Source organism: Bos mutus, chromosome 8 (assembly GCF_027580195.1).
Source record: "Bos mutus isolate GX-2022 chromosome 8, NWIPB_WYAK_1.1, whole genome shotgun sequence".
In the NCBI taxonomy this organism is placed as follows: Eukaryota; Metazoa; Chordata; class Mammalia; order Artiodactyla; family Bovidae; genus Bos; species Bos mutus.
In genome coordinates, this window is record NC_091624.1 from 68,738,595 (window position 1) to 68,759,337 (window position 20,743).

General features: G+C 39.1%; 1 long non-coding RNA gene across 1 annotated transcript; it reads left to right on the forward strand.

Moving 5' to 3' along the window:
- Positions 1-739: 739 nt before the first annotated feature.
- LOC138988984 (uncharacterized) lies at positions 740-14,980 on the forward strand. Its single transcript, XR_011465241.1, has 3 exons — positions 740-852; positions 8,612-8,672; positions 14,858-14,980. It is a non-coding gene; the product is annotated as an uncharacterized lncRNA (long non-coding RNA).
- The last annotated feature ends 5,763 nt before the right edge of the window (positions 14,981-20,743 follow it).

A 20,743-nucleotide genomic window follows, 5' to 3' on the forward strand; every position in this document is an offset into this window, starting at 1 on the left:
AAAGTGGGGACAAAGGATGCAAAGTGGCGTAAAGTGATTAGATTTTAATTAAATGTGAAGTACTTCTCTGGTGGCTCAGATGGTAAAGAATCCTCCTGCAACATGGGAGACCTGAGTTCGATCCCTGGGTTGGGAAGATGCTCTGGAGGAGGGCATGGCTACCCACTCCAGTATTCTTGTCTGGAGAATCCTCATGGACAGATGAGCCTGGTGGGCTACAGTTCAGGGGTCACAAAGAGCTGGATACGACTGAGCGACTAAGTGCGCACACACATACTTCCAGTAAAACAAATGACTCTGTTGAATCTTGAGGGAAAGGCACATTGTGTTGTATTGGCGGAGGTGAGGGTGGCTGGGAAGATGGGTCGTTAGGAAGTGTGGGTCAAAGTTGCCTGCAGGTGTGGTGAGGGCATCACAGCTTCATGACAGCCCAGTCTGTAGGCTCTCTCAGAATGACACCGCTAAGTGACGTCTTGTTCGTAAGAACCAAACCTGTCAGCCAACTTGGTCAGCATCCCACTTCCTTCTTTTAAACCATGGCATGTGTTGCCCAGTTTCATTTCCCTCTTTCCCCTGGAATGTGCTCCCTTATCAGACTTGGAAGACAAAATCATTCGAGCCACCTTCAGTCACAGTGAAAACACCACTGTATTTCTCATTTATGTTATAGGTTTAGATTCCTGCAAGGCCTGCCTTGCAGCACTGAATCACAGTGGATCCTAAGGCTGTGTCCATGACAGTGGATTGTGAACAGTAGATGACATAGTCATGTGGCCACAGCCATGGTGGCTGGCTGCCTCCGGCCAGGATCTGCCTTTTTCTGGCAAGTTGAAAAGCACTCCCTGCTCACAGGTAGTGTCATGAATGTTTCTTCCCTATTTTGCATTGAATATGTGTGTGTATGTGAGTATGTGTGTGTATGTGTGTGTGTATCTTTTTTTCTTTCCTCTTTTATTCCCTTATCACATAGCATAAAATGTATTAATTTTATATCACAATGTTTAAATATTATTATTTAGTATTTTATTAATCATTATTATTTTACATCATAGTCTATAAGTTATGGGATATGATGAAGAGTAAACATGACTTAAGGACTTTACCCCCTGTTTGTTCTGAGGTGGAGGTTACTGTGATTTCAGCCTACACAAGATAGTTATATCATGTTAGGCAGAATTATGACCTTATTACTGTTTTATTTAAAGATCAAATATGGTTTAAAGAGATGCATGTGGATGCCAGTTTGACAAAGGGTTAATCTTACCATGTGATCTTGGTGGGGCACAGTGTGCCCAAGATTAAACATAATTTTTGGTGTGTCTGAGAGGGTGCTTCCCAATGAGATCAGCATTTGAGTTGGAGGACTCTGTAAAGTAGACTGCCCTCCCCACCGGGGATGGGCATTGTCCAGTCCATCGAGGGCCCAAATAGAATGAAAGACAGAGGAAGGAAGAATGAGTCCCTTTTTCCAGCCTCACTGCATGAACTCAGACATCTTATCTCATCTTCTGCCTTTGGACTGAGGTTTACACTTGGCTCTCCTGGTTTTCAGGCATTTGGACTCATACTGAATTATGCCGTTGGCTGTCCTGGGTCTCCAGCTTTCAGATGGGAAGAATTTCAACTTCCATAATCTCATGAATCAGTTCCTCATCACTCACAACTCTTGTAGCTTTCCCACTGAAAACTCATGGGGTTGGAGTTTGTAAATCTAACTCCAGAGCTCTGCTTGCCTTTTGGTGCACCTGCTACCAGGCAGTGGTGATTAGTTATGGTCTCATGGATCAGATAGATACTGAGGAAACGTGGATTGGCATGCTTTTCCATCCAGCTAGGGGAACTAAGGGAACACGCTTCATAAACCTCTTATTGGATGTACATACTTTTTGTATAATTTTGTGCAAGATAACGAATATTCTATGCCTTTCTGTTCTTGTCCATAAAGTGGAATTACTTACATATATGTCACCGGGATGTCACACAGATTTAAATTAGGTCTTGTATTGTGTGCACTCAATAAGTATACGCTAACTTTGGATAATTATTATATCGATGTTCATAGTTTTGCAAAAATGGATTTTCCTGGCAGCTATATTCTACGTTCTAACCTGTCTTTTTTATTTGTGGGAAAGCCTTTTAGCTTACAGCCTACCTTTGTGATCAAGAAAGATTTTTAGCATGTGGATGTTCATAACCAATAGGTTCCCAGATCACTGCCAGACATAGTGCTGATTTTTAAACAAGTTGTATTTTCCTAGACTATACTATTTTGAAACACTTAACCAGAATCCAACACTCTTTCTGAGAAAGTAAAGGATGCAATTTTTTCATAATTCATTGCTATAAAAACATGGATACTTATGAGCAAAGAATAATTCAATTTTTTTCAGTATCTAATTTTCTGATAATGAAGTAATGACTGAAAATGGCTTATACTCAAGGTGAAGCCTACTGAGGATGAGAATGCCAGCTATTAGATGTTGCCAAATCAGGACAGGATAGGAATGTTCCTCTTTCCAGACTGTTATTGTAATCCTTAGGTCTTTTATTCGCAGGAGACCTAAACCCTAAATAATACAGAATAAACTAGGACACTGAAATGAAGGTAGGGGCAGGGGTATTTGAAAGGCATATTCATGATTCATTTATGCTTGTTCTCAAAATTCAGTGTATCTTGAATAATTTTGATAGTGTATCCTGCAGATTTAGGGCATCAAAAAAAGTAAGTTTTTTGATGTAGACTAGATTTTGGGTTTGCAGAAATACCGCTGCACTCCATAAACTGATTATGTGCCTGGGAGAAGAATATCCACTCACCAGCTCCTGCTGACAGGATTGTATACTGGGTGTTGTGTTAGAATACTTTGTGTTGCAAGTGACAGAAATCTAACCCTTAAGCATTTAGTTTAAACAGAAATGGAGAATATTTGAAATACAGGGGTTTCTTACATAATTGAAGAAGGATTTATAAATAAAATCTCAAAAGAAGCAAGGAAATGTTCAGACTTCCCTTCAGGAACAACTGGAACTGGGACATTTATCTCTGTACCGGATTCTCTCATGTCTAACATCTATCATTGCTTCTTCTTGCGGTATTCTTCCTTCATTCGCTCTCATTGCAGACCAAGTCCCTCCCAAGCGTCATATTTCATAGCTTTCACCCCTGAGAATACTGAATTCCTACCTTTGTTCCATTTAAAAGTCCTGGGAAAGAACTCTGATTGGTCAGGCTTGGGTAAAGTACCAATCTTGGACCAATCAACCCTAGCCAGGAAGATGAAGAGATAGGGCCTAGGCATTGCTACCAGAGACCAGAAGAGAGACTCCTGAGTCAAGTAGACCCCATTTGGTACCAACCACAGTTTGCTAGTCCCAGGTCTCTTTAGGTGCTCAGGCATCTCTTCATTTCCTGAAAAAATCCTGTACACTTGGTATGTTCCTATGCTGAAATCCAGGTATAGAAATCTGGAGGAACTCTGGATGATGTACCTGCAGACCACATAATAATCTCTGGCCCAGGGGAAAAGATCCTCTTGGCCATAGGATAAAGATGTAGAGAAATTTCTTGCACCACACACCCTAAAGGAACACACATTTCTTAGAGCCAGGGGTGAACATGATCACTTTGGCATTTTCTTTTCCCCATAAAAAGACATATCAAACCACTAACACATTCATTTCCCTAACTTCCTTTGCAAAGGCTCATCCTACCTCCCCATCTTTGAAATACTCAGTGGAGACACTCACTGGCTTTGATATCACAAATAATTTTTTCTTTGGGATGAAGGTGTTTGCTGAGGCAGCAGATTTCCCTGCTTGATTCTTTATTTGTGCATTAAAATATAATAGGTCTGCAGTTTTAATCCTGGACCAGAAAGAACATAAAACATGTTTGATCTCTGGTTCGTGATGGAGCTCCTTAGGTCTTGGATAGATTACTTCTGAATAGGTGCCCTTTGCCCAGAATTCCAGCGAGTACTCCAGGGCAAAGATAAACTGTGTCTCCAGAGATGAAAGGACAGTTATTTTTCCACAAAACCTCATAAATCAGTTTTGATATTGTTTTTGTTTGATTTGATTTTTTTTTCAGGCACAACATTAGGGCTGTTCGATCCGTTTAATTGAAAATATTTGTATAGAGTCCTGGGTTTTCTTTTGTGATGAAAAGTGTTGCCTCAAGAAACGAGCTGATAAATTGCAAGGCAAAGTGAAATGAACATCCACCCAGCAACAGGGTCTGAGAGTCCAACATCTGATTGTACTTAGTGAGGAGGAAACTTGAAAAAAAATCAACCCAACTTTCATTTCTTGCTTCTTTTATCCTTAAGCTCAGCAATAAACTAGCACTCTTTGGTTAAAAAGTCAAGGGAACAGATGTATCATACTGGTGCTTCAGCATGTATATTTCAAGCAGAGCACGTAAAGTATGCGAACGCCTCTCAACCCTCAGTGGAGAGAGCCTCAAGGAGCATGTGCCACGCTGCTGTCAGTCACCAGGGCACATCCCTGAAATTATAGCTCCTCTAGTTAGCTGGGGAGAAGGCAATGGCACCCCACTCCAGTACTCTTGCCTGGAAAATCCCATGGACAGAGGAGCCTGGTACGCTGCAGTCCATGGGGTCCCTAAGAGTTGGACACGACTGAGCGACTTCACTTTCACTTTTCACTTTCATACATTGGAGAAGGAAATGGCAACCCACTCCAGTGTTCTTGCCTGGAGAATCCCAGGGACGGGGGAGCCTGGTGGGCTGCTGTCTATGGGGTCGCACAGAGTCGGATACAACTGAAGCAACTTGGCAGCAGCAGCGGTTCGCTGGAGCTTGGTACAAAGGGATGCACTTCTGGAGGCTGGCTGCTTATTTCACAGAAAGGAAGTAAGTGGTTGGCTTGTACAGAGCTGAAACACCGACATTTGACAGCTGGTAGGTCACAAGCGGAGCCTGGAAATGATACTGTTGAAAACTAGGGACAAACCTCAGAGGCAGTTTAAAAAGGCACTGAGTGCAAGGTCTTGCGTTCTGTCCCGGAAGACCTGGGTTGTGTTCCACCTAGCCCTTGCTAGTCAGAGGAAGTTATTTAGTTTCTGCTCCCAAAAATTGGGCCTATCTGTGTTTGCCTCAGAGAACTTTTAGGATGAATGACAGTGCGTGCGTCTGTGTTCGGTCTCTCAGTCCTGTCCACGTCTTTGTGACCCTTTTGGACTGAAACCTATCAGACTCTGTCCATGGGATTTTCCAGGCAAGAAAGCTGGAATGGATAGCCATTTCCTCCTCCAGTGGATCTTCCTGACCCGGGGATCAATCCTGCCATTCCTGTGGCTCTGACAGTGCAGGTGGATTCTTTACCTCCTGAGCTAATGAGTAACAGTAGTGTGCGTAAAATGATTTTCTTATGCTCTAGTGTAGAGTGTATTTTTTTAAATTAGAATTCATTACATATAAGAAAGGCTTCATTCAACTTTTTAAATTCAAAAGCTGAAAAGGACCTTTGAAACGATTTGGTTCGATTTACTCATTTTGAGAGACTTCCTGATTTTGAGGCAGTGGCTTTTCCCAGGAAAGGATGGGCATAATAGGCTGGAAAAGGCACATATTTCAGCCTTAGCATGGTGCTCCTGCTAAACCATGCTACTGTCAGACTCTAAGTGCCACCAGGGCAGGGCCCCCAGAGGTGTATTCAATGCCTGTTATGGTGCCTGGCGTTCAGTGAAAGTTTGTCCAGATGATAAATGAAACTCAGGGATGCTAAACTTTAACCAGAAGAGATCATTTTTTTTGCTTTGTGTTTCAGCTTTTACGTCTTTCTGAAGAGTCAATGAACAAAATATTGTGAACTTCTTATTACATAAGACAAATTACTAAGCAGCCTAATATGTGTACTGAACAAAAAAATGGGATATTTGAAGGAAAACTGCTAACTGATGTATGACAGTGCAGTTGAAACCCTAATCATTCTTAGGCTGTTAGGAAATACTTTTTTAGATGTCTGCTTTACACCTAGGATTATGATGCGTTAAACTGAGAAGAAAGGTTAAATGATTGTGGTTACCAAACATCGTACAGAATATGCACAAACAAACAAAACTAGTGAACAAACTGTTCTCTTGATGGTCCCCAAATGCCTTTAGGAATTAGTAATGACTCACATCTATTTTTCCCCGAGTTAGGATCAAATAAAGATGCCTATCCCTCTTCTCAAAAACACCCTTTTTGTAGGCTCAGGCCGGGATTCTTGGCCTGGTTTTCTGCATGGCTATGCGCGTTTTGCTCAGTAAGCGAATGGAATCCACAGAGAACCCCTTGACCACTGTTGGCCAGCTGCCATCCACTACTCCTACCTCTTCCTGCCATGTAAGGAAGGATGGCCAGATGAAGGGTAGTTAGACTCTGAAGGTCTGGCACATGGGGCTTCAGTGTTCCAAACTAGAGGAGCTTCTGTTGAATCTGTCCTTCTTTGTTGGGGAGCAGAGCTAGATAGGAGCAGGTGGCTTCCCAGGCAGTCTCATACTTGGTACCTTGATGCTCTGTAAATATGTGTCCAATTGTTACTCAGGCTGCATGGGAGAAGCATGAGTGGTGCTCTGCTTCTCTCTTTTCCCAAATAATTCAACTCCAGCCCCAAACATACTTATCTTTTTAAAACAAAAGCCTTGCATTCTGATTGAGTAGGGTTATTTGTTCACCTAAATGATTGAGCAAGCCTCTTATGGTGGCAGTTTAAACAAGGTCACCATGGACAGCCTTGCAGGTCATATGTAAATGACATCTGCTGGAGTTGTGCAGACTTCGCATTATGATCTTGTTTCACTGAGTTTAAATAATTCTTATTATTTTTCGTGTGTTTCCCTGGGAGAGGGGCCACACACAGTCCCACCTCACACAATTTATAACTCAGTTCTTTTCTAACCTTGCAAAGTGCTCTCGGTAACATGAGTGCTAGGAAAAATAATTTTTTCCATCTTGCTATAATTCTAGTGATATTTTTAGCACCTCTTAAATACTAGCACCCCAGGCAACTCCTTCCTGACCTACCTCTTAATCTGGCTCAGTATGGAATAGAATATAAAAAAGAGAAAAAAAGAAATTTGTGGTAATGAGAGATCACTGGAGACATTTACAAGCTCATAAAATATAGGTGAACTTCCAATGTGTGATGCTTATTCAATGTGTGGATCACCATTTTTCAGAATTCACTGAAGATACAAAAAATTAGAAGTCAAATCTATTTTGGTTCATTTTGTTCCTCGTCAATGAAGGAAATAATGAACTATAAACTGTAAGACTTAATATCATTTCAAAGGGTTTTCATGTGTATGATGTAATTTCTTTTTAAGGTGCAAACTTTTCAGTTCATAATACTTTACTGTCATTCATTATTGGTCCATGTAATTCCCTCTTATTTTATCATTTTTTTCCCCTAATTCCCCAACCTCCGCTTCAAGTTCCCTCTCCAATATATTTCCAGCTAATATGTTGATAATGAGTCTTTAAAGATGTGTGTGTGTTACTAAAATATAGAGTGTTGTTTGGAACATATTTATGTTTTTAATTGTGATTCAATCTTGTATTTAATATCATATGGCTGTAGCTAGTTAGCTCAGTATTTTTAACTACTGCAAGGTATTGCATAGTGAGCATCCACTGTATTTAAAAAATATTTTAAAAATTCTGGTAAAATATACATCACATAAAATTTACCATTTAATTATTTTCAAGTGTACAGTTCTTTGGCATTAGGTACATTCACATGATTCTACAACCATCACTACTGTCTTTCTGCAGAACTTGTTCATTTTACCAAACCAAAAGTTAACTGTTAAACACGAACTCCACATTCTCCTTTCCCTTCAGCCCCTGGCAACCACCATTGCATCTACTGAATTTTATTATTCCCCTACTGATGGACACGGAGGCTATTTGCAAGTCCCAGTACCACAAACCCTACCACCACCAATGACCTCATATAGATCCCCCACGAAGCTGTGCAAGAATTTCTCTGGCTTAATAGAACCAGAAGGAGATTTTGGAATCATAGAGGATACATGGTTTTCTAGAAAGACTGTACCAGTTTACAGTTTCCCCAAAGGTATCCCAAAGTTTCTATTTTGCTATATCCTGCCTTCTCTAGAATTAGCTATTTTTAATTTTCTTCAGTGGTAATAGTCTTATTTTCACTTAAATTTCTTTGTTTACTAAAGAATCTGAGCATCTCTTAATATTCTTTTTAGTTACTCGGGCTTCTGTTTCTGAGAATTACCTTTGTAATACTTTGCTCATTTTAAAATTGGAATTCCCACTTTTTCCTTATGGGTTTTCAGGAGTTGTTTGGATATTATTTGGTGCAAAGTTCTTGCTGGTTTTGTGTTAAAAGTATTTCCCCCTAAATTCTCATCTCTTAATTTGTCTATGGTATTCTTTATTATTTTTTTTAAACTTTTTGTTTTGTATTGAGGTATAGCTGATTAACAAACAATGTTGTGAATTTCTAGTGAACAGCAAAAGGACTCAGCCAAATGTACCAATTCTCCCCCAAACTCCCCTGGGAAGTTGATTGTTGATGATCCATTTCCATATGACAGTGGAAACTGATAATCCTTTTTTTTCCTTTGCAGGTGGGCAGTGGCTCATCACCTCCCATGATCAATCTCGTCTCAGTTGGGGGACAACATCAAGGTAGCTTTGTCCTCTCTACCTGAAAAATTCTAGCATTGCTATTTGTACAAGAAGTCAGCCTTGCGAAATTCCTGTTTTTCTAACTTGCAAAATTCCTGTTTTTCTAATTTGTAACAAACTAGCCAGCAATGATGACAAAATAGGATTCCAGGGGCCAGGAGCATAGGGGAATCATTAGGTTACCACCACCTATTTCTCTTTCATCTTTTTTATTCTTCAAGAAACACATTTTATTGTTTTTATTTTTGTTGTTCCCGAGTAACTTTATTTTGACAAAATCAAATCATCAGTTTTTTAATGTTAGCATTTATGTTTTTAGTGTCTTGTTCCAGAAGTCTTCCGCTAACCCTATATAAAAAATGTACTATTGTACATTTTCTTTACATTTTTTGTTCCCTCATATCTCATCTGTATTTTCTTCATAAAGTCACGTCTCACATTTGTGCCTTTAATCCATGTGAAGTACACCCTTTTTCACTAGTCTCATATAAGGTCCAGCCTTATTTTGCCTCATCTTGGTGACCTACTTTCCCATCAGAATTTATTACTATAAATGATTCATCCTTTTCTTCTTGTTTTGTGGTACCAGCTTTATCTCACATTAGTTCCCGTGTATGTGTGGTGCTGCTTCTAAAAACTCTGTTCTTTTCCATTGGTCTGTTTGCCTATTCCTGGTTCAGTGCCATGCTGTCTGCACAGCTTTGTAATATGTCTCAGTATCTGGTGGGGTGAGTGTCTCCTCCTTGACTGTCTGTTTCAAAATCGCCTTAGCTATTTGTGGAATTTCACTTTCCCATATACATTTTAGAATGAGTTTATGGAATTCTTTAAAAAATCCCCTTGGAAATTTGATGAGATTGCCTTGAGTATATAGATTAATTTGAGAAGCATTGACATCATTCCAGTATTTCTCTATTTATTCAGATTTTCCTTTATGTACTTTAATAGAATATTTTTAGTGTTTATTTTATAAAGGTCATCTATTGTTAGTTCCTAGATACGTTGTAACTTTTGTTATTGTAAATGGCATCTTCTTTCTAGTTCATCATTGCTAGCATAGAGGGATATTACTGCTTTTGTAGATTTATCTTATAACACTCTTGCTAAACTCTAGAAGTTCTAATATTAATACTTTATTGAAACTCTTGAGTTTTCTCTGTGGATAATGCTATTACCTTAGCACAGTAAGTTTTATCTTCTTTGTCTAATCCTTATACTTTTTAAGTCTTTTTTTTTTCTTTTTTGCCTTATAGCATTTGTCAGTTTCTCTTGTTAAATGAAGAAGTGATATGGGGCATTCTTGTTTGGTATTCATTATTAGTGGAATAAGTGAAATGTTTCTCTATTATATGTGATATTTAATATAGGTTTGTGGCATATAGTTTATTTAAACTCAGGGAAATAGTTCTCTTGGATCACTGATCTTTATTGAATGCTTTGTTTGCATGTTCTTAGGTAATCACATGATTTTTCTTCCTTCCTTCCCACATCACATCATTAAGCATCTGTCCTATGTCAAAGAATGCTGAGAGGATAAAGTAAGAATTGGAGATTATGGGCAGACTTTTTGGAGATAATGAATAGTACCAGGGGCAGTTAAATCTATGGCTGTTTAGGGCTTCGTAGGAAGCAGTTGAAGGGGTTGTGAGAGGAAAAAAAAATCTCATTAAAATTGTATAATATAGTGATTAAAAGTAAATTTATTGGGTATTTACTGTGTGTCAGGATCTTAGTTTGCAACTTTAAAGCTGTTATGTCTCTTTAAGCCTCATAATAACCATGTGAGGTGGAATTATTCTCACATTTTAAGGTAGAAGAAACAAAGGCTTAAAGAAGTTAAATAACTTCTTGTTTTCTTGGAATGTTGTGAATGCTGATTGCCTTGAGGAGAGGAACCAGGAAATGGGGGAAAAGGAGTAAAAGGGAAAATTTCACAGATTCTCTTTTGTTGTTGTTCAGTCACTAAGTCACGTCGACTCTGCGACCCCATGGACTTAAGCACACCAGGCTTTTCTTTCCTTCACTAACTCCTGGAGTTTGCTCAAACTCACATCCATTCAGTTGGTGATGCTATCTAACCATCTGGTCATCTGCCGCCCTCTTCTCCTTTTGCCTTCAATCTTTCCTAGCATCAGAGCCTTAGCAAGTAATAGAGCTAGTGTTCAGACTCAGATCTCTTTCCAAAGCTCATGTCTTTCCCACACACTGTTATTGTATTCCTTAAAAAATCTCTATTGATAATATGAAAGAGATATAAAGATGAAACCCAGTCAGTCATCAAAAGCAAAACAAAACAATTCCATCTCAATATGCTATAAATTTGGGGAAAAGAAAAATGAACTAGAGCTCCGTTGAGAAATTACCAGTTTCAGGATACCATGAAGGTACAAGATGATCTTGGAATGTGTTGTTATGCCAGAAAGTAAAAGAAGTTCTCATAAAAAATGATAGGGACCTGTCAAAAGGGTACAAGAACCAGCTAAAGGGGCTCCTGATGGTCAAATCTGGAAAAATTTGAGCATCAAAAGAAACAAGAACAGTAATTAGTTGTAATCCATTGAATAAAGTGAGAATCCATGAGTCTGTACTAACAAATATATAAATTGAGATAGAAAAAAAGATTCTTCCTTTTGTACACATGATAAACCCGGAGGGAGTGGTGTAGTTGGGAAAATCACTATTTTGCAGCCATCACTGCAGAGATTGTTTTAGGCTTGAATCATCAATGGATGCTAAATTCCCACATGAAGCAGAATGTTTGCATGGTCTTGAAATGTCTGTCCAGAGGTTTTTTTTTTCCTTTAGTGCAAGGAAGGAAAATAATAAATATACAGTGGAAAAATTGGACAACACCTTAAGTTAGCAATAAAAATCATTTTCATCAAAAATGGGCTTGTATGGCTCTAGATTTGATACTTCAAGGGTGCAGCATCATGGTATATAACCAAATCTGATCATAAGGAAACATGAACCAAACCCAAACTGAGGAATATTTTATAAAATAGTATTCTATATAATAGCTGACCTGTCCTGAAGGACTGAGAACTGTTTCAGTTTAAAAGAGATGAAAAGGACATGACATATAAAATTTAATACTGTTTGTGATCCTTAACTATATCCTATCCTGGAGAAAGGAATGTTATTAAAAAAAAAAGGCATTTGGTACAATTGATAAAACTAGATTATTGATTGTAGATGAGATAAAACCGTGTGTTAAATTTCCTGAATTAGATAGCAATTGTAGCACCATATAAACACTTTGCTTTTAAGGACTATATATTGAAATATTAAGGGGAAATGGAGCATTTTCTAATGGCTCAGAAAGGAAATAAATAATAAAATATGTACAGGTAGAAGAATGAGAAAACAAATGTGGCATGATGGTAATAAATTAGTGAAGCTGAGTAAAGGCAATATGGAAGTTCTCTGTACAATTTTTGCATGTTTTCAGAAATTATGAAATTATTTCAGAATGAAAAAAATATTGAGTAAGAACTAGTAAAGCCCTTTGTTGAAAGTACTGACAGATTTGACCCATACCATCTGTGTTTTCCCACAGAATGGATGACGGACACTCATAAATTACACATTTGTCCCCGAGATGGACTTTCTAGAAGCAGAAAGCTCCTTGTTGGTTATCTGCCTTCTCTTGCTTGTAAATTCAGTACCATTATTAAAAGGAAAGGAGGCGTTTGTTAGTGAATAGAGGTTTTTATTGTTTTCCTTTGCTCAGAATGGTGGATGGCAAGCCTAAGCCTTGCCAAGACTCTGTTTCCCAATTTGATGTATTTATAATAATAATCTTTAAGAAATCAACCCTCAGTGACACCCTGCACCCGAGGGGAGTGAAAAACCACTGACTTTTGTTTAGTCTCTGCTGTGCTCCAGGATTCTGCATGGAGCTCAGAGTCATGTTGGGGATGTGTTTTGTGTGGTGCTAAGCAAGTCACCCAGATTGTGTTATCGCCAATGCTTTGCTTAGAAGTGAACAGAAATTCTGTAAGTTGCATAATACTTCTATTTTTTTCTTTAAAATGAATTTAAAATTTGTAGTGAATACATATAAAATTGTGATGATATACATATAATGTATACTATAAAATTTATAAGATAATCATTTTAAGCATACAGCTTAGTGGCGTTAAGTACGTCGTATTGCTGTGCTACTCTCATCGCCTTCCATCCACAGAATTCTTTTCATCTTGAAAAACTGAAATTCTGCATTTATTAAACAGTAACTTCCTTCTTCCCTCTTCCCACCCCTTTGGCACTCCTTTCCAGACTTTGGCAATCACCATTCTAGTTTCTGTCTCTGTGAATTTGACTACTCTACGTACCACATATACGTGGATACTATATTTATACTTTTGTGACTGACTTGTTTCACCTAGCATAATGTCTTCAAGTTTCATCCATGGGGCATGTGTCAAATATTCTTGGCTTTCAAGACTGAATATTACTCTACTACATATATGCCACATTTTGTCATCCACCTGTTGATGGACATTTGGGTTTTGTCCGCCTTTTGGCTTTTGTGAGCAATGCTGGTGTGAACATTGCTGTACACATTTATGTTCAAGTCCCTGTTTGCAGTTCTTCTGGATATATACCTAGAAGTGGAATTGTTGGATCATATAGTAATTCTATTTTTAATTTTTTGAGGAGCCATCATACTTTTTCTGTAGTGGATGCACTAATTTACATTCCCATCAGCAGTACAGAAAGCTTCCAATTTCTCCACATCCTCTGTAACACTTGTTATTTCATTTTATTTTACTAGCAGTCATCCTATTGCATATATCTCATTGTGATTTGAGTTGGATTTCTTTTAAATGCAAACTCCCTTGAGAAGGAAAAGCAAATATTATCAGGTTATCAGTACTCTAGAGTGAGTGAGTTTATAAGGTTTTCTTTTTTTCTCAAAATGACAGCTCCCTTTAGAATGGCATGTATATGGATGGAAAATTACTTGTAGTATTTAATCTAACCCTGAGATAAGAGCCAGAAGGCCTTTTTCCAACCCATTATTATGAGGTCTTTGATAAATCAATATAATTCACAAAAGCCTCAATTTCTTTATATGAAAAATGTGCATACTACTCTATAGCAATGGCCCTCAAGCTTTAGCACACATCTGAATCCCCTGGATGGCTTGATAAAGCACAGATTGCTGCACAAATCCTCAAGGTTTCTGAGGAATTTGCATTTCTTACAGTGGTGCTGATGTTGCTCAGGCCAGGGACCACACTTTGAAAATCATGGCTCTAAGGATTTGTTTTAGGAGTGAGATAATGTAAATAAAATAAAATAATTTCCCACAATTATTAAACACTGTGAAATGCTAGAGATTAATTTAATCACATCAGGACAGAGAGGTCTCATAAGTTAGGTGGTGGAATCTAATAGAGTGATACTTTTCAGGACTGCACTAAATCTCAATGATTTGAGCTTTCTGAGAAGTGGGCCAATGAGGAGAGAGTAGGGGATATCATGAAAGAGATGGACTTTGGGAGTGAAGCTGGGAAAGTGTCAAAACCTCATTTTATCAAAGGCACAAGTTTTCCCAGGACCAGTTCTAGTGCCTACTTGAGGCTTCTGTATCAGTAAAGAATTGTTTGGGTGCAAGGATGAGAAAATTCAAAGAATGGGCATAATAGCTACTTAAACAATTAAGGGCTTACTTTTTTTCTCATGCAAAAAGAACTCTAGAGCTAGAAAGTTATTTGTATTGATTCAGTGGCTCAAGGATTTCAGTATTGAGGTCTGTCAATTTTTGCCCTCTGTCATGCATACAATATAGCTGCTGCAGTTCCAGCCATTACACCTGCTCTCCATACACGTATTCATGGAAGCAGACAAAGAGGAAAGGTCAATGTTTATGACAGGAAAACAAAACTTTCTCAGACATTTTTGTCTGGTTTCTGTTTATGCCTCAATGTCCAGAACTTCCCTTGGCCATTCATAGCTTCAGTGTGGCTGAGGAATGTTTCCGTTGAGTACATAACTATCTAAAACTAAATTGGAATTTTGTCAGTAAGGTGGAATGTGTCTGTCCCAGCTTCGTAATTTTTCCTGCCCCTAGTGATTTTAGGCTAAGATGGTTAGGCCACCGTGGGCAAAGCTGTTAGTCTGAGTTCTCTTTTTTTTCTTGTATAACTTAATGTACTTTTTTTTTTTTTTTACAGTTATTGTCATCATTAGTACTTTAACATCTATGACAAATTGAAGCTGGAGAGTACTTTTCACTCATGTTGGCTCAGCTATTTCTCCAAGTCACCTTGGGAGATCTTATCAGCCCTATTTTGTAGGTATGAGAATAGCTACTCTTTTTCCATTTGTATCTCTCTGAATCCTACCAGTTCACTAAGTTTCTGTCATCCTGCTTTGGTCTCTCCCACAATGTGGTATGCTTTCCAAATTCCCCAAATCCTAACATTTTCCTATGTCCCATTGCCCCTGGGAACTCTGTGGTGATCAAGCTAATCTGATGGACTGATTCATGGGAAAAACCGCACTTAAGAGGTGAACTCTGAAAGTAAACTTTGGCTGTCATTGTGTACAAAAGTTTTTCAGTCTGTGTTCTCATCCAGAAGTTAATGCTTTTCTTAGCTTCCTAATCTACTCGCCATGGTGTAGAGGCAATAATGAAGTCCACCTTATGCACTTTTGAGAATCTCCTTGGAAATGTGCTTTGTAAACATGAAATCATATATTTATTTGTGGTTTCTTACTTTGAGTTTTCTTTGTGAGCTTGACTGGAGAATAAATACAGAAATGATATCTTCCCAGGATGGTAACATTGTGAATATTCAGGGAGATTTGAAAGAGGAAAGCCTGGTAGCTGGGCCATCAGGCTCCTGCCAGGAAAGTAACCTCAGGAGTAGATGTTCTGGGGAAGACAGTGGAAAGAAGGCAGAAAAAGAAGGCAGTGGATAATGGACAAGGTTGGGCAGGTGAAAGGAGAGTGGGAGGAAGTGAGTGCTGATACTGGTAGTCTCACTGAAGATGAAATAAGGGGGCCAGGTCAGGGACAGGAAAGTAGAAACGGGGGCAGGGAGGTAGGCTGGCTTGCAGGAAGCACCAGAGTGACTAGAAAGGAGAGGATATTCCCAAGAAAGTAGGAGTCTGGGGAGATGTGAGCCACCATAGATCAGTTCAGCCAATTTGAGTCCAATTCAGCAAACATTTGTTAAAATTTTTCTAAAAATTTATTTAAAAATTAATTCGGATAGAAATATAGTTGATGTATAACATTATATGTTACAGCTGTACAATATACTGATTCACAATTTTGAAAGGTTATATTCCATTTATGGTTATTATAAAATATTGGCTGTATTTTCTGTGTCATGCAGTATATCCTTGTAGCTTATTTTGTATCTAAGAATTTATACCTCTTGATCCTCTGCCCCTATTTTGCCCTTCCCTCTCCCCACTGGGAACCACTAGTTTGTTCTCTGTATCTGTGAGTCTTCTTCTTTTTGTTATATTCATTATTTTATTTTTTAGATTCTGCATATAACTGATATAATACAAAAGAAGTATTTGTCTGTGTGACTTTTTTTCGCTTAGCATAATGCTAAGTCCATCCATGTTCCTGCAAATGGCAAAATTTTACTCTTTTTTTATGGCTGAGTAATGTTCCATTATATCCTTTCATCTTCTTTATCCATTCATTTATTGATGGATATTTAGATTGCTTTCATATCTTGGCAATTTTAAATAATGCTGCCATAAACATTGGGGTACTTGTGTCTTTTTGAATTAGTGTTTTCGTTTTTTTCAGATACATATGCAGAGTGGAATTTCTGGGTCATATGGTAGTTCTATATTTAGTGGGACTTTTTTTGCTCTTTTTTAAAATTTATTTTTAATGCAGGGTAGCCAACACAACATTATTTTTGTTGTGTTTTTTTGAGAAACCTCCATCCTATTTTCCAAAGTGTTTGCACCAATTTACATTCCCAACAACAATATATGAGGGTTCCCTTTTTTCCACATCTCATCAGCATTTGTTCAGCAAACATTTATCAAGTGTCATAGAAAAAAATAATCCCTACCTCCTCAAAAAAAAATTGTCCTTGTGATCCCTAGAATTTGTGAATCGACTACTTTGTATTTTGCTGGTATAATTGTTAATGAGCTTGAGATGGGGAGAGCATCCAGGTGGCTCAGTGTAATCACAAGCGTCCTTGTAAGTGAAGGGGGAGGAGAAAGAAGGATCTGAAGAGCTGCTAGCTTTGAAGTCTGAGAGGAGGGCCATAAGCCATGGAAGGCAGGTAGCCTCTAGAAGCCCAAAAGCAAGGGGAATGGATTGCTTTTTTACAGCCTCCAGAAGGCATGTTGCCGTGACAACACCTTGATGTTGGTCTAGTGAAACCCATTTTGGATGACCTTCAAAACTGTAAGCTTATATATATATATATACATACACATATACATTTATGTATTTTTTTTGCTTATGTCCACTAAACTCCTGATAATTTGTTATCACAACAAGAAAAAAACCTGATACATTGAGAAAATACCAGATGGTGCTACGGATTGGGAAATATGAATACATAAGATATTAACGCTAGCCTTTAGATGACTATCAACTCCCTGGTCCAAGTCAGTGGTGGTCAAATTTAATGCGACCAGGAGGATTTTTGCTAAAATGTAGATTCTGACCAATGAGGTTTGAAGTGACCCCAGGATTCTACACTGCAAATACTTCCTGGGTGATGCCTGTGCTGTTTGTCTGGAAAGTATTCTTGGTTTAACAAGGGTCTAGACTGTGAGTCTGTCCTAGGGGCTGGGAAACCACGAACAGCAAAGCTTCTTAGTTATGATGGAGAAAATTGTTGGAATATCATTTGACACTAAAATTTAACAATATGAAACTTACTAGTAGAAGAAACTTGGGGCTTCAGACTCTTGAAAGGATTGTTGTGATAAACAAGATGTATGTGAAAGCAGTAGGCAATTTATAAAGGTAGGCAGGTGGCAAGTAATGTGCACTGTGTATAGATTTTAGTTTCCCACTTTGAATGTCAGATGAGAGCAGTTTTGGCAAGAAAGTACAAGTGTCATTTTGGACTCATACTTCCTTTGCTAAAGTGAAGGAAGAAATATTTGAATTAAAAACACCTCAGTGTTTATCCCAGTCATTTTTCTTTTATGTCTTTTAAGTCCTCTGTTCTGCTCTGGTTATACTATACATATGGAATGCAACACTTGAAAACAAAAAGTGTACAGAGAATAAAACAGTAGTCACCTGTAACTCCATAATTCAGAGATTACCAGGAAGTAGAATTTTTCCAAGAGCTTGATTGATTTGTTACTGTTTTAGAGTCTGTGCAGACTTTTGTCTCCCTTAAATATTTTAGAAAAGAATAACTGTATGCTCTTGTGTTGTGCACTGTTATTAATATCCTGTAGTGATATTGTCTTTAATAATTCTTTTCACATCAGGGAACACTTTTCCATAAAGCAATAGTTCTCAACTGGGGGCTATTTTGTTCTCGGGAACATTTCACAATGACTGGAGATGCTTTTTTATTGTCATGACTGGGGGTAAGTTCCTGCTGGCACCTAGTAGGGATTCTCCCCAACATCCTTCCATGCAACAGGACAGCATCCACAACATTAATTATCTGCTTCAAAATGTCAGTGCTTAGTTTGAGAAACTCAGCTGTAGAGCAGAGCGTTGCAAATTTTACTGGTCATCAGTCATCTGAAAGGCTTGTTAAAGCAACAATTGCCCCCTACCAAATTTCTGATCTAGTAGGCTTTGGAGGAGGCTGAGAGTTTGTAGTTCTAACAAGTTGTCAGGTGATGTTGATGCTGCTGGTCTGAGAGCCGCACTGCGAGAACTATTTCCATAGGGCTTAATAAGTTACATGACTTTAATTGACCCTGTATGAACTATTAGCTTCTTAATTTGGGTCCTGACTTATATTCAGTAGTTAGGCTTATCATATCGCTGGTGTGTTGCAAACATCACTTGGGCCCAGGCCAGGTCTCTTCCTTTCTTGGTATGTCCTGGGATGCTGAGAATAGAAAATAGGTCTCATTACTGTGGACCAGATGGTTTCACTTGGCTGTGTGGACTCGGCACCATATAAATGGCTCCAAGGACATATGAATGAGTTGTTGGCCTGGGGAAGATTGATAGAGAGAGGGGAGAGATGGAGCAAGTGAATGTGGAAAGGAAAGAAACATCCATTTTTTATTGTGCTTACGACACTCTCTCACTGTATCTCGAAACCACAACACACCTGTGCAGAGTTTTGCAATTTCTTATAAAAACATGGCCTTTTAGTCTGGAATGGTAGATTCTCCACCTGACACTATCTTAATGGTATTGCAGTCAGGTTAACTTTTCACTGTCATCACACCAGAGGGAAGATTTATCGCTTGTGTCTCCGGGTTCATAATCTCTTTTCCAAGCATCCTTTCTCCCACCTTGCCTCCTGTTGCCCTCAGTCCATTCAGCATGAGCAGAGCTCACTGCCCCCTCTCATAATGCATCATATCGAGACCTTGCACAGAGGTGGCAACTGAATTCAGGGTTGGGGAAGCTAAGTCAAGTTGGAACTGAGAGGGCTGGGGGTAAAGCACGGGTTAGATCAGAAAGATCCCAGAAGCTGTGGGTCAGAAACCAAGGAAAAATTGTGCTTAAGATGAGGCAGTATGTCAAAAACCAGATAAAGGTTAGAAAAGCACTGGGGCCAAAGCATGCAGGAATGGGAGTGTTCACAACCGAAGTGAAGCCCTTTTTTTGAAGCCTCTTATGATTTTTACTTGGAAATAGTGCTGGTCTGTGAAGTGCTAAGCCAGTTCATCTGGTTGACGGGGCAGACCTCAGAGCATAAGAAGAATAGTTGATAATTTTCTAGGTGGAGCACAGAGATGGGCATATAGGGATTTCAAAGATACTGCTAATATTTCTTTCCTCAAGGTGTTAAAGCAAGTGGATTATTTTATTACTATCTACTACTTAGAAAGATATTAATCAAACACCTCCTATTCCTCAAGATAATTTTCTCCCCCTTTCAGAAATAAGGAAATGGAAACTGAGAAAGAGAGGTCATTTGCTCAAGGAAGTGTGGGGCTGGCATGGGGGTACCCAGTTTCCTCCGTCCAGCCCTGCTCTCCTCTCTCACTGAAGTATGAGGCTGTTTGGGTCACAGGCGGTTTCCCAGGTTTCCTCCTGATCATTGTGGAGTCCTCTCCGTGGGTCGGGGGTCACCCTGTTGCCCAATCACGGGTGCTCACAGCTCCAGTATTCCAGCCTGCTGAAATTTAGCCACCTTTCTATGAAGATTTTTTACCGGTTTCTCTTCAAATATTAAACAATTCTCAAACCATAAAGACAGCAACTCGCTTCCTTTCTAACCTGAGAATTTGAGGGGTGGAGAGTGGTGTTTTGCAGCACTGAAAATTAAAATTGGTAGTTCCATAAGTATTTGGCACAGCCATCCCTGACGAAACGTGCGAGCTGCAGTGCACGTGGGAAGTCTGTTGTTAAGTCAGGCCCACACCTGACCACGTGGGAGCCCCGCTCCCACCGTCGTGGGTCATGCCATCCTTTCCTATAGCACAGTCCTGCTGCACTTAGCAGTGCTCTGCCCTCACTCACTTCACTTGAGCAGGGTCTTAGTGGCACTGTACAACCGAGTTTACGGCGCCCATGAGTCATGGAGGGAGAGAGCTGCATGGTGGCTGGAGCCAGCGGCAGAATCAAAGAGGCAGAAGGTGGGGACCATGGTTTAGGGATCTCGAGGGCCTGGGAGTCATAGATTAATGCCCACATCAGGGCATCCTGGGGGAATTGCAGCATCCTAAAATTTTGGAACAAAGTAGACCGCCTAGTCCAGAGTTTTTACAGGACACACCCTGATAGAAAAACCAGGGCTGTGTTACTTTAGCTAGAGCCAAGCCAGAGATGTGTGTCTTTATTTTGATAGTCTTTGCATCTGAAACCTGGAAGCTGCCTTGTCTTGCAGTCTCAGGTCTTGCTTTCAAATAAGGTATATTTAAATATATTCTTTAAAAATACTTTGTCATCTTCACAGTTGACATCAGGG